The 12,578-nt window shown below is 33.7% G+C and overlaps 1 protein-coding gene across 15 annotated transcripts in view; it reads left to right on the forward strand.

The window, feature by feature from the left end:
- lpp (LIM domain containing preferred translocation partner in lipoma) overlaps nt 1-12,578 on the forward strand; it is a 482,039-nt gene that overhangs the window by 82,151 nt on the left and 387,310 nt on the right. For 3 of the 15 annotated variants that reach the window (XR_015492875.1, XM_087256067.1, XM_087256068.1), the window contains exon 1: nt 4,735-4,811. The exons of 11 other annotated variants lie outside the window; for them this stretch is intronic. The gene's annotated coding sequence lies outside the window, so the exon portion shown is untranslated. 15 annotated transcript variants of the gene reach the window in all.

Consider the following 12,578-nt stretch of genomic DNA (forward strand, 5'->3'; position numbering starts at 1 on the left):
TGCGCTAACAAAATAAACATTGTTATTTTTGATTTCACACAGAGTTTTCAAATTTGTAACCACGATAACTAAAAAGATAACCGTCTAGACAAATTATTACAACTTACGGTAAAGTGTTGAATGTATTATACTGTATTATATCAGTACAGACCTGAATATAACAGAGGTAGTGTAGAATTATTATGGACGTATCTGGACAGAATTAAAATAAGAATACTAATTCAAACAAACAAACAAACAAACAAAAATGCCAAAATTGAACTTGGGGAAAATGCTGAGGGAGCCCTGGTAAATGCAAGAACAGTCTCCCCAGAAGAGTTCAAGATGAAGGTCACTCAGAAGCAGAAGCCATTTTGTTCTGAAAATTGTGCATTTTAAAGTTTGTATACACATTTCATGTACTCTCTGCATTTAAATGAAGACACTAACTAATAAAAATGGATGTTAAAACTTTGGTAAATCCAGCAGAGTACTTTTGCACAGTTCTATTTAAACAAATATAAATAGATGTAATTGTTCTTACATAAATAAGAGAACATGTTCACATTTTGACTTACTGTATCTGCTAATGAGATATTAACAACAGAAAGTTGTCAGCATGTCACATGCTGTGAAATTTTGTGAATATTTATGAGTCACTATGATGGAGAGACAGATAAGAGCTTCAAGTGACTGCACTTCCACTTCCTATATGCAAGTATATCAGGCAAACAGTCCTCTTGCCTGACAATATGTCTCTTTCTAAAACACAAGTCCCATTATGGTGTGTTTATCGGTGACACCAATAGTTACCAAAAAAGCCAAAAAAGAAACGACAGCGATTTCGCTGGATTTACTGTATCTGAATTGGATATATTTTGCGGCGAGACTTGTCTTTCTTGACTTAAAGTTTGTATTGTGGCACAACCCAAGTCTATTTTCAGTCTACCAAAACGCCGTTGCTGCAGACACCCAGGAGAGACCCTCATTAAATTTGCACCACATGTATGATTCAGTCACACCAACAAAAACCCCGCACGTCCCACTAATCCTATTCCACGGCTCCATCTTGTTTATCTTTTGTAGGGCCTGAAATGACTACATTTAAACTATTCTGGCGAACGTCTGAACGCACCATGCTATTGAGATGACGATGAGGTTTATCTCAAACTGTTACCTTGAGAGTGTGCACACCACTGTCATCATCATTCAAAGCTCTTGTGGTTCATTCCCCAGCGCAGAGGAATAAAAACGCAGAAGTGTAGCACTGCTATGATATTTGCATCGACAGCTGAACATGCAAACTTTCAGATTTGAATGCAAACTGCAGTGCGTGGTTGAGTGTTGAAGGGCAGGCCGCATCTGAGAGAGTCAAGCGTCCTGTCGACTCAAGTGTGAAAGAAGATTACACTAAACAGATCATAGTCTTATCTGTGAGGTATATTATTCAATTACTATTGCGTACACATGTCCGGATTACTATTATTTCTGCTTGACGAGGGGGTGAGCTGGCATGCTGCTCTGCCCTGTACAAATGTTTAGTCAATTTAAAGAATCTAAATTATATTTTAGTGAGAATATTATTATTATTATTATTATTATTATTGATATCCTTCAAGGAATATTTATGAAATACATCTGCCCTGTAAATAAATTATATGACAAAAAGGCATGATAGCAAATGTTTTTAAGGTTACTTTAATAAGTAAGGGGGGGGGGGGGGTGGTCTATATACGCAAAGTGCAAATAGCCCATCACTGTTTGATTGACAGAGACAACATAACTAAAGAGCGCATTTCACAGCAGCGTGAGCGCATAGCTCGTAAAGCGCATGGCAACATGTTTTGACGCAATGGATCATCAATCGGCTCGAATCCAGCGTCTTACGAACTCATTCTTCTTTTTTTCCCCTATTACATATCAGATTGAAAATACATTGATTTTTAATAGAAAGGAAATATTTGGTTTAAAAATAAAATAATGAGAATTTGATATAAAGTCACAAGTGGCTCATGGGTATTTAATAAGGTTTAGCCTATTTCATGTGTATAAACAGCATCTAAATAGTGATTTTGAAATATTCTATAAAGTTATTTTCTACCTGGTGTTATATGTTAGCGACATCATAATATAACTAATTTGTATTTACAACGAACACCCTTTAAAATATATATTTTTAGTACTGCTTCAGTGAACTTAAACAAGTAAAAACATTAATTTTTACTAATTTTGATATAATTTTTTTATCAAAGTGTGCTTCAAATGCTTAAAAATTAGTAACATCTATGTAGATTATATGTACTATATATCATTTATTTAAAAAATCCAGGCAATACATTGCAGATTCAATTTATTAAAAAAATATATTATTCTTATTTTATTTTATTCAACTATACAGGTGCGGCCGGGTAGGGGGACCAACAAGACAATGTGCCCAGGGGCCTCTGAATTCTTAATCTAGGCCTGCCTCACTGACAAAGGTGCAGAATTTGTCCCATTCATGAGATCATTTGTCCTATTCTGACTCCTATGCCATAATAAATTGTGAAAATAACCCATCGAAGAACGCTTTAAGACCAAGCAAAATCCCATCTTGGATGTTGCTTCGCTGTCACTGGGGAAAGTTAAATGTGCTGGACAGCTTGTTATTTGTCTAATAAATGACAATAGTTTTAATTTAAAACTTCAACAGATTCCTGTTTTTTTTTTTTTTCTAATGATATGTGATGTAGTAAATTTGTATCTAAAGTATTGTATTCATATTTCTTTAATCCAAATGTTTAGGAAATGTTTTTATACATTAAACTTGTGGTCATGCTGACCATCTGACAAGTTAATCCAGCAAAAAAATAGTGCTTAAAATGTCACTAAAATGCGGTATTAAAAATAAATAAATAGAAAATGAGGCGAATAACTGCAAATAGGTCCACCCCTAGGCTATCTACAGGCCTGAATCATGTTCACACTTCACTTTAATCACTTTGATTGATATACGTTGAGATGACAAAAAGTTCATTTGATTTTTTACAGTGTGAGCTCTGTAATGCTTTTGTGTCATTTTACCCAGCACAAAGCCTTAAATAAATGAGAATAAACAAATCAGTTTCTGTAAAAACCACAAGTTTTTGCTGCAAAAGCTGCATATTTTGCATATATTGCTGGTGATGACATTGTTAGGCGCGTTGGGGCATATTATCACACTATGGGGTAAGTTGTCATGCCTTAAACTGTGAACAGTCAAAAAAATGCTGGGTTGTTTTTACCCAATGTTGGGTAAAATATGGACAAACATAACTGTTGGGTTAAAATTTAAATATTTCATCCAGTGTTTTTGGAGTGAGGCTATAAAAGTTGCAAGCAAAGATTATTGTAGGATATTTGTAATGCTATTTGTGTACTCAAACACTGTTTTATTACATTTTTCCTATATTTATTAGAAGTTGTTATTTTAGTTGCCCATTGTACCACAATATGCCGTGAGTCCTTGTGATGTTCTGTGTTCATTTGCTTAACCAACAGTGATTTAAGATTAGGACTTACCATTGCAACAAATAGTATTAAAACAGTAATTCATTAAATATAAATAAATAATCACTATGACAATTATATGAAAATGGACTTTATCATGAAGATTAAAATTGACATACACAAATGCACACATAAACACAAACACACACACACACATTGTCAAAGTTGTTAGCCTTTCTGTGAAACTTTTATTCTTTTAAAAGTATTTCGCAAGTCTTGTTTAACGAAAATAATATTTTTCAATGTTTTAAATCATAATAGTTTTAATAACGCAATTTCAATAACTAATTTGTTAAGTCTTTGCCATGATGACACTACATAATATTTTTTCTACTTATTTTGCAAGACACTAGTATTAATCTTAAAGTGCAATTTAGATATATATCTAGGTTATTATGTTAAAATAGGCAAGTTAGGATAATTAACTAAGGTATTGGATAGCAGTGGTTTGTTCGGCAGGTAATCGGAAAAATATATATATAATGAACAATTATTAAAACTGCTTTTAATCCAGCCTTTATATATAAATTAAATAAGAACTAAAAATTAAATAAGACAGAAAAGAATATATCATAGGAGACACTGAGATAATGTCCTTGGTCTGTTAAACATCACTTATAGGAAACATTTAAAAAAGGATAAAAATTTCAGAGGCGGGCTAACAATTTTGATTTTAACTTTCTATCTCTTTCTCTGTGTGTGCATGTGTGGACGAAGTAAAAAATCCAATCATTTCCAAATGTAGCTCTTGTGTCAACATTTCCCTCAAATATATTACCATCATTTTAATTAAAAATATATATCACTGTAACATTTCTGTCAGTGTTCATTTACATTCTTCCTTCTATAACTTTTACAGTAAGTCAGCCCACAGAATGTCATTCGGATCACAGCTAGCTCAATAAATCACCAAAAAAAAAAAAAAAAAAAGACGTGGAATTATTTGTATCAAAAAATAACTCATATCTCCCAAACCTATAGGCTGCACAAAAATAAAGAATATAATGTCCAAACCCCAACAACTCATCACACACACACACCATATAATGAATAATCCCAGATATTACACTGTTTGCACAATAAGAGAAACGCGGTTGTAAGGAAGAGCTCTTGCATGATTGCTGGCTCACACTGCCATACATGGGCAAATTTCTGGGACTCTGGCTGTGTGTGTGTAAGTGTGTGTGTGTTTGCCGGCTGGAATTTCGCCCTCTGACGTCACTGCCTGTTACTCTCCCAGATTTGGGAAAAAGAAGTTTCACTTTAAGTGGGGATTTGAAACTCTGTGATTCCTAGAAAGCGAGGTAAGAGATCTATTAACGCTTTCGAGGAGGCGCCTCCACGCGCCCGAGACGCCGATCTCAGGCCTGGGACACTGCGGTGCTGCTTGTGCTGATATAAGAACTATATTTGACAACTATATGTTCTTGTGTGAGAGACTCGAGCTGTGCCATTGAAATGGAGGGCGTGGGGTTGCGAGCAAGGAGGGGGGCGAACTTTGTTTCGTGTTTTTACCTCTCAGCCGAAACATTTGAGGGAACGTATAGTACATTCGAGGGTGTCGGCGTAGATTTGATACGATGTGTTGACGCATGTCGCATGCAAACTTGTGAAAATGATTGTGTTGGGATTCTGAAACATTGTTGCTGTGTTGTGTTTCTCGTGAAGAATGCGGAAGTAAATATGCTGGAGGCTTCGCTATAACAGTGTGCTAGAGACGTGGCTTCTGCTTGTATGAGCGACAGATAGATTAGTGCTGGACATGTGCTTTGTTTGTGCTGTTGAGCTTTCGTGTCAGTGTGATGCTGCATTTGAGTTTGGTTACTCTGTATGTGTGCTTGTTTACTGGTTATTAGAGGGAATGCTTGAAAGTTACTTTAACTTGTACAATGTTGCTATTTAAGTTGTTGCGTCGAGAGGAAGAAATATATATCTCTGGGAAGTGAACATCGTGACTTGCATTTTGCAGAAAGCCTACATTTATACCCCCCCCCCACATTTTTTGGCTGTATGTTACAGAAGACACCAACTATGCCATTCAGTGTATATAACGTACCAAACAAATATTATGATAGCTTATTGAAATACTCAAGGAGCATAGTGCAGACAAAAAGTATAAATAAATTTTCAATTTGAATCTTTGCTGTTTTTCTATACACAACAATAGATATTATTGCTTATTGTATTACATAAGATCAGTGGTATAATGTGTTACTTAAAAACACATTATAAATATTCAAACTACTGTAATTGAGTAGTTTTTCTAAGAAATAGTAATTTACTAAGTGGTTTTAAAAATGTGTACTTTTACTTTACCTTTTTAGTGTAGTATCGGTACTTTCACTCCACTACTTTCCTTCAACCTGCAGTTACTACTTTGTTTTCTTGTCCTGTTATTCCTGTCCAATCAAATCGCACATAGAAGGTAATTCATAATCATAATGAACTACATCAAGACATGGGCAATTTATAATTGCAGCAAACTGTTTGAAAGCTTTAAAAGTGTCCAAGAAAATGTCTGAAATCTTCACATATATTGACCCGACTGTGTATATGCACTGATGAGAAAATGAACGATGTTTACTGTATGATGACTGAAATGGCCTTAAACACCAAGCAGGCACAAGACGTCAACATGACAACCAAATCAACCAAATATCAACATCTAATGATGTTACAGTTTTATGTTGTGTGGATGTCACCTCTATGACGTCTGTCAGATGTTGGATTTTGGTTGCCACACCTGATTAAAAAATGTCGGCATTTAACATCAACATGTTGGTTTAAGATGTTGGCTCGACGTTGGATTTTGGTCATCTGACATTACGACCTAAATCTAATATTAACATTTTATGATGTTGTGTGCCTGCTGGGCAATAACTAAATATACTACAGAATGTTAAGTTTACATGCATCCACAAATTACATGTATACACAAAAGCTTTTTACAGCGTAATACTACTCTTAAGTACCTTTGAAAGGACTACTTTTTACTCATACTTTAAGTAATATTTACAATAGATACATTTACTGTACACTCTCAGAAATAAAGGTATGTGAGCTGTCATTGGGGTGGTACCTTTTCAAATGATACAAATTTGTACCTAAAAGGTCCATATTAATACATCCAAGGTGCATATTAGTACCTAAAAAGTACAAAACTGTTCCTATTAAAATCTTTAGGTACCAATATGGACCCTTCAAATACAAATGTATACCTATTAAAAAGGTACCACCCCAGTGACAGCTCATGTACCTTTATTTCGGAGAGAGTACTTGCACTGCATTTTTAGGCAAGTAATGGTACTTTTACTTACAGTAAGTATGTTTTTTTAGTACTCTTTCCACCATTGTTCAGAATATGTACTTTAAGGAAGTATATCTCTTGGGTTAAATTATGATTGGATGTTATCTCTCATTTATGTACTTTTAATTACTTATTAAAAGGAATTCGAATACTACAGTACAGCTAAAAATACTAGTAAACCATCAATTTGAATCAATGTACTTTGCTGTAATCTTTCACACCACTAGGTTTCATCTATTTGCCAGCATTAAAGATAAATATAGGGCTGCACGATATTATAAAAATCTAATATTGTTGATCTAATGTTTTTTTTTATTATTTTGTAATATATATTGCGATATGAATACAATTTCACCAAAGTACTTAAATATCTCTATTTTGAAATAATTTATTATTTTATAATGGAACGATTCTGTAAGACAGTGCATCTGCGGAAAATGTAATCAACAATCTACAATTTTAGATAATTTCAATAAAGAAAAATATACAAATAAAATAAAGTTTTTCATTGTTTTCTATTGAGTCTTAACACTCTTCAAGTTTACAGTAAATGAATAATCAAATATAAAATAATAATGCATAGTCTTCGTTGTATAAGCAGTTCGATAAAGTCAACTGACATTTAAAGTTACAAATGGTACAATTTCTTAGGCCTGAATGCTTTTAAAATCCTTACACAGTCACAGGCCTCAACTTTTGCAAAATGATCTATTATAATACAGACTCAACATTGCAGATCCTGCGATGTGACTATTGCGAATACTCACATGTTGCTAATATATTGTGCACCCCTGGTTTTATAAATATATATATGTATATATATATATATACTGAATACTGAATATGTATGTCATTTCATTATTAAAAAATGCATTTCTTATTTATCGCTCTGTTATTTCACTCATATTTTGACTTTTTCAGACAAACACAATTAAATACACACTTTACTTAATTTAATATGAGAATTTCATTTGATCCAAAGACCAAAGTGTCTTTGTTTGAACTGTATATTAAATAATGTCTTGAGAGTGTTGACAAAGGAGGGGCAGTGCTGTGGCTGCTTATTTGAGCGACAGATATTAAAGATTAGTGCTGGACATATGCTTTGTTTGTGCTGTTGAGTTTGCATGTAAATGTGCTGCTTTAAAACCTTTACCTTAAGCTTAGTAACTTGGTGTGTGTGTACTTGTTAACTGGTTAATAGAGGGAATGCTTGAATGTCTCTTTAACTTGTGCAGTTTTTATTACTAGGCATGGGATAATAATCATTTCAAGGTATACCTTGGTTTGGAATGGTTTTAAAACCACCAAAATCTTCTCCTATACCATTTTTAAGGCATGTGTAAGATTTTTTTTATTTTTTATTTTTGGACAATAGTATCTCCAGCAGAAAAGATATCCATGATGCTGTTTTAAATTGTAAAGAAATCTGTTTTTGAAACAAATGAAAACAGCAGAAGTCAATGATTTATTTGGATTATCTAGGCTGGGATGTTTACTGTTTCAAAATGTTATAAAGTTTTTCAAAATAAAATATATTGTGTTCAAAGGGGGAAAAGTTTTAGTTTTTTTACCCAGACATTTAAAAAGAATTTATTTTAGAGCAGTAATCATAATATCGTGAAATCGTGATATTTTCATCCAAGGTTATCATACCATCAGATGATACAAATAATGGCTTATGCCTAATTGTGACTTAGGGTACTTTTTCTTTAAAGGGCTAACAACTATTGTTAAATATAGATAAAGCTAAATACTGAAATATTTAAAATGATAAAGTTTTTTGGTTAGTATCGATACTGGGTTTGCTCTCTCGCACTCTCTCTATTTATCTCAGCAGCAGGAAGTTAAACAATCATTATTGATATTAAGATTTTAACACTTTTGTTTTAATCAGAAAATAAGATGAGGTTGCATTAATTTAGTTTTTTGTTTGTAATTTGCCTTTGGGGCTTAAAGGACTGCTGACATAATAAACATTACATTGTTTAGTTATTCTTTCTCTTATTTTTTTAACATAATTTTCATAATTTTAAAGTTGTTGAATTTGTTCCCTATGGTATTGAAAATAGTATTGAATATTGATACTTTTCAAGGCATTGTATCCGAGTCCACAAATACGACACAAGTTCCACAAAATCTTGTCAGTTGAAATTAGAACAAGAATCATTTGATGAATTCTTCATAAATGATTCTATTTAGGGATTACATCACAGCCTTAATATTGATATTAAAAATATGATGAAATTAAGTGTGATCATTAATTCATATATATATATGAAAGTAGAAGTATGGGTCAGAATAAGTACATTTTATTTTTAAATCTGTTAAGCTAATTGATGATATAAGATTATTTTACCCATATTCTGCTATTTAATATAAAATGTTACATTTCATTTAAACACTTTTGGGCTTTTCATTTGATACAGACACAAAAATATATATTTTTTTGTGTGAACCTAAACATTTAATAGTAAATGACAGTTTTGACAAAACAGGGAAATTGTTTCAAATAGTGCTTTTTTTAATTATATGTGTCTTGTTTCAGAACTTTAGTATATTTTTTAATACATTATTTAATCCTAAATCTATAATGCAAACAGGTGATTTTATAGGAGTTGGCAATGCATTTTTGTTAATAATAAAAAAATACTCTGGAAATACGTATGAGCTGCATGCCCAAAAAGAAAAATCTAATGCTACACAGAGCATATACTATTACTACTTGCATAATTAGAAATTATCTTGGCATTTTAGGTTTCGCCAAACCATACAGTTTAAAAAATACTGGGTTATTGTAACCCAATTTTAGGTTCAGTATTGACAAACCCAATTTTTGGGTTAGAAAGTACCATGTTAATTTCAAGGAGACCCTATATACAATATGAAAAATACGTTTCTGACATTCCCAGAGTGTGTATGTGAAGTGTCAACACAAAATACCACACAAATAAGGTTTGATTATTCTTTGAAACTGCCCCTGGTATGCTTTGATCCAAATTGTGCTGTTTTGCTTACTGTTGCTTAAAGTTTAAATGAGATTGTGCTCACAGCATTGTTTTTGAAAGAGGGCAGAGCTAAAAATGCCTATGCATCAGGATAGTGGTAAATTCAAAACAGGACTAAAGTTTTAGGACTATACTTGTGAAAAAACTGAAAATGTCAAAGAAGTGGCTTAAAAGCAGGTAATCTATGGAGACTTTGGTGTTCATTTGTGTTTCCTAAAACTCCACATTTAATATCCTCTTATGCCGAGTTCAGACTGCATGATATTAGCCCTGAATTTGACTTGCTGACAAATGCCAAGAAAGGGAGGAAAAACTTGTAGAAATTTGGTAGGAGCCAAGTTTGCCTTGTCAACTTAGAAATACCAAAACTGGGTCAAAAAAGTTTGAGAGAAAATGCTAATTACCATTAAAAGCCAGGTGAGCAAAATAAGTAATTTTTTTTTACATCACTAAAGGCATCTTTCTCATTATGTAGTTAATAACAAAAGATATATATATATATATATATATATATATATATATATATATATATATATATATATATATATATATATATATATATATATATATATAAATATACTGTATGTGACCTTGTCACTTCTCGTGTGTGCTTGGTTGTGAGACGTAGTTAACAATTTTGTTTTTCTCAAATTTGTGGACAGAGACAAAGTTGTTGCCAATTCTTCGTATTGTAAAGTCATGCAGTATGAAACCCCCTGTCACAGATGGATCTTGCAGTGTAAACACAGCACTGACAGAATGCTACCCCAGATAGTCATGAGTGAAAATATCTGTGACATGATTACTATGAAATTCGTACAGTCTGAACTCTGCAGTCGCTAAAATGATCTTTATCAGGTACAATGTGAGGGTCCTTTCACATCTGTAGTTCGCTTCATTTGGTCCAGACCAATGGCAATAAATGATACATGGTTGCATTTTCTGCCATCTTTGGTCTTTTTTACACTACACTGCAAGCTTTGGTCCGAACCAGTTGAAAAGAACAAAAATGCACTCATCTGACAAAATCCACATCTTTCATTGGCCAGATGTTGTTGAACACAGTTGCTAAACTGCTTATCGATTGGTCAGAATTCCCAAGCGGGAAAATGCCAATGAATTTCCTCAAGTAAACAAACTGGCAGACACAAAATGTTGCTTTTTACTATGGAGGGACGACTGCGCTGACTGATTGTATCCCTGCTTTAGACAAACTGTACATTTCAAAAATGAAGCGCGGCAGCGGCTGGAAAACAATGTTTTAATGCATCACACGTCACTTTAGGAGGATGCGTGAATTTATTTCGCTAAACTGCGACATGGTCATCTTGCGGAAATATTACCAACAATCCATCAGGTAATGCCCCCCCCCCCCCTTTCTCTCTGTGTTGGTTAAGCGCTGTAAACAAATATTTTTCTCCATACCCCATAATGCACAGCGCATCAGCCTACAGCACCTGGATTAGTCCAAAAGGTGCAGTACTTTTTAAGGTTGGGTCTGTTTTATTTCGGATTAACAAGCGAACCGCTCCAGGGTTCGTTCGAAAGTGTACAAAGACCACCTCTTCAAGCAGGTCTCAGTATGCTTTTTTTGGTCCGCTTTTGGTGCGCTCTCGAGTACGATTGCTGCATTCACACCTGCCCAAACTAACCGCACCAAGAGGGAAAACAAACGCTAGTGCAATTCACCCAAACTAAATAAGGCAGGTGTAAAAGCACCCCAACTCGCTAATAGCAGATAATTGCTTCTTTGCTAATGAGGGAGAGATTGCCTCTAATGCAGGGCTTTCCTCCTCCGATGACAAAGCTCAATCAAATTGTTTTTGCAGACTTTTTATGAAGTGTGATTAACAAAACAAAGAATAATAATAATTGATGTTTACTATTAGAAGAAATTAACCCAGCATTATATTTGGTCAGCTTTTTTTTTTAGAGTGTATCGTTACTAGCCAACTGACTATTAATACTACGTCAACTCTCCATTTTTTTGCAGTTGACTCTGGGTGAGTGTAATTTAAGGTCCTGTTTACCTGATTGAAACCACAGCATGAAAAACTCTGGTAATTTGGGTGCAACTCGAAACAGAAAGACGATTGATGATTACAACATACGTCTGGGTGATTTGAGCATGTTTCTTTTAAACTACCTTTTATCTACGCTAACAGTGTGAAGAAGCAGTCAGTATTGACCGTTTTTAGACACTTTTGTTGCTCAAAGTTAAATATGCAGTTTGTTGTGAGCTGTGCTTTATAACAGGCAATTCAAATCATGTAATACAATATAGATTCTTATAACGATTTTTCTTTTGGTTAACATGAATCCAATGTAGTGATATGGGGATTTAGTCTAATATTGAGGTCCGCTTTGTATTATATGTTGAGGTAATGCTATGAACTCAATCCCTGTCCTCCGAAAAGATATTTTCTTGTCAGAAAAGCAAATATCTCCATTCCAAGCCAACCAAAATGTCTAGAATACCAACATTGTTCCTCTTAAAAGTAACTAAGTGTTTAAATATTTATCTGTTTCCGTACAAAGACGACATTCAGAATTCAGCTTTGATATGAATCTCTAATCAATAACATCAAGGCCTCCCAACCATCAAACTGAATATCTCTTCTGAATATCCCCTCATCCCTGCCTCCCAAAAAAAAAAAAAAAAGTTTTCACTCCAAACTACATCTCACCCAACAGCAGGAATTAAAAACGAGGACATGTCAGACAGACTAGTGATGCTTAAAGTTAAAAGACGAATC

The sequence above is a fragment of the Danio rerio genome, chromosome 6 (assembly GCF_052040795.2).
Source record: "Danio rerio strain M-AB ecotype USA chromosome 6, GRCz13ab, whole genome shotgun sequence".
NCBI classification, from domain to species: domain Eukaryota; kingdom Metazoa; phylum Chordata; class Actinopteri; order Cypriniformes; family Danionidae; genus Danio; species Danio rerio.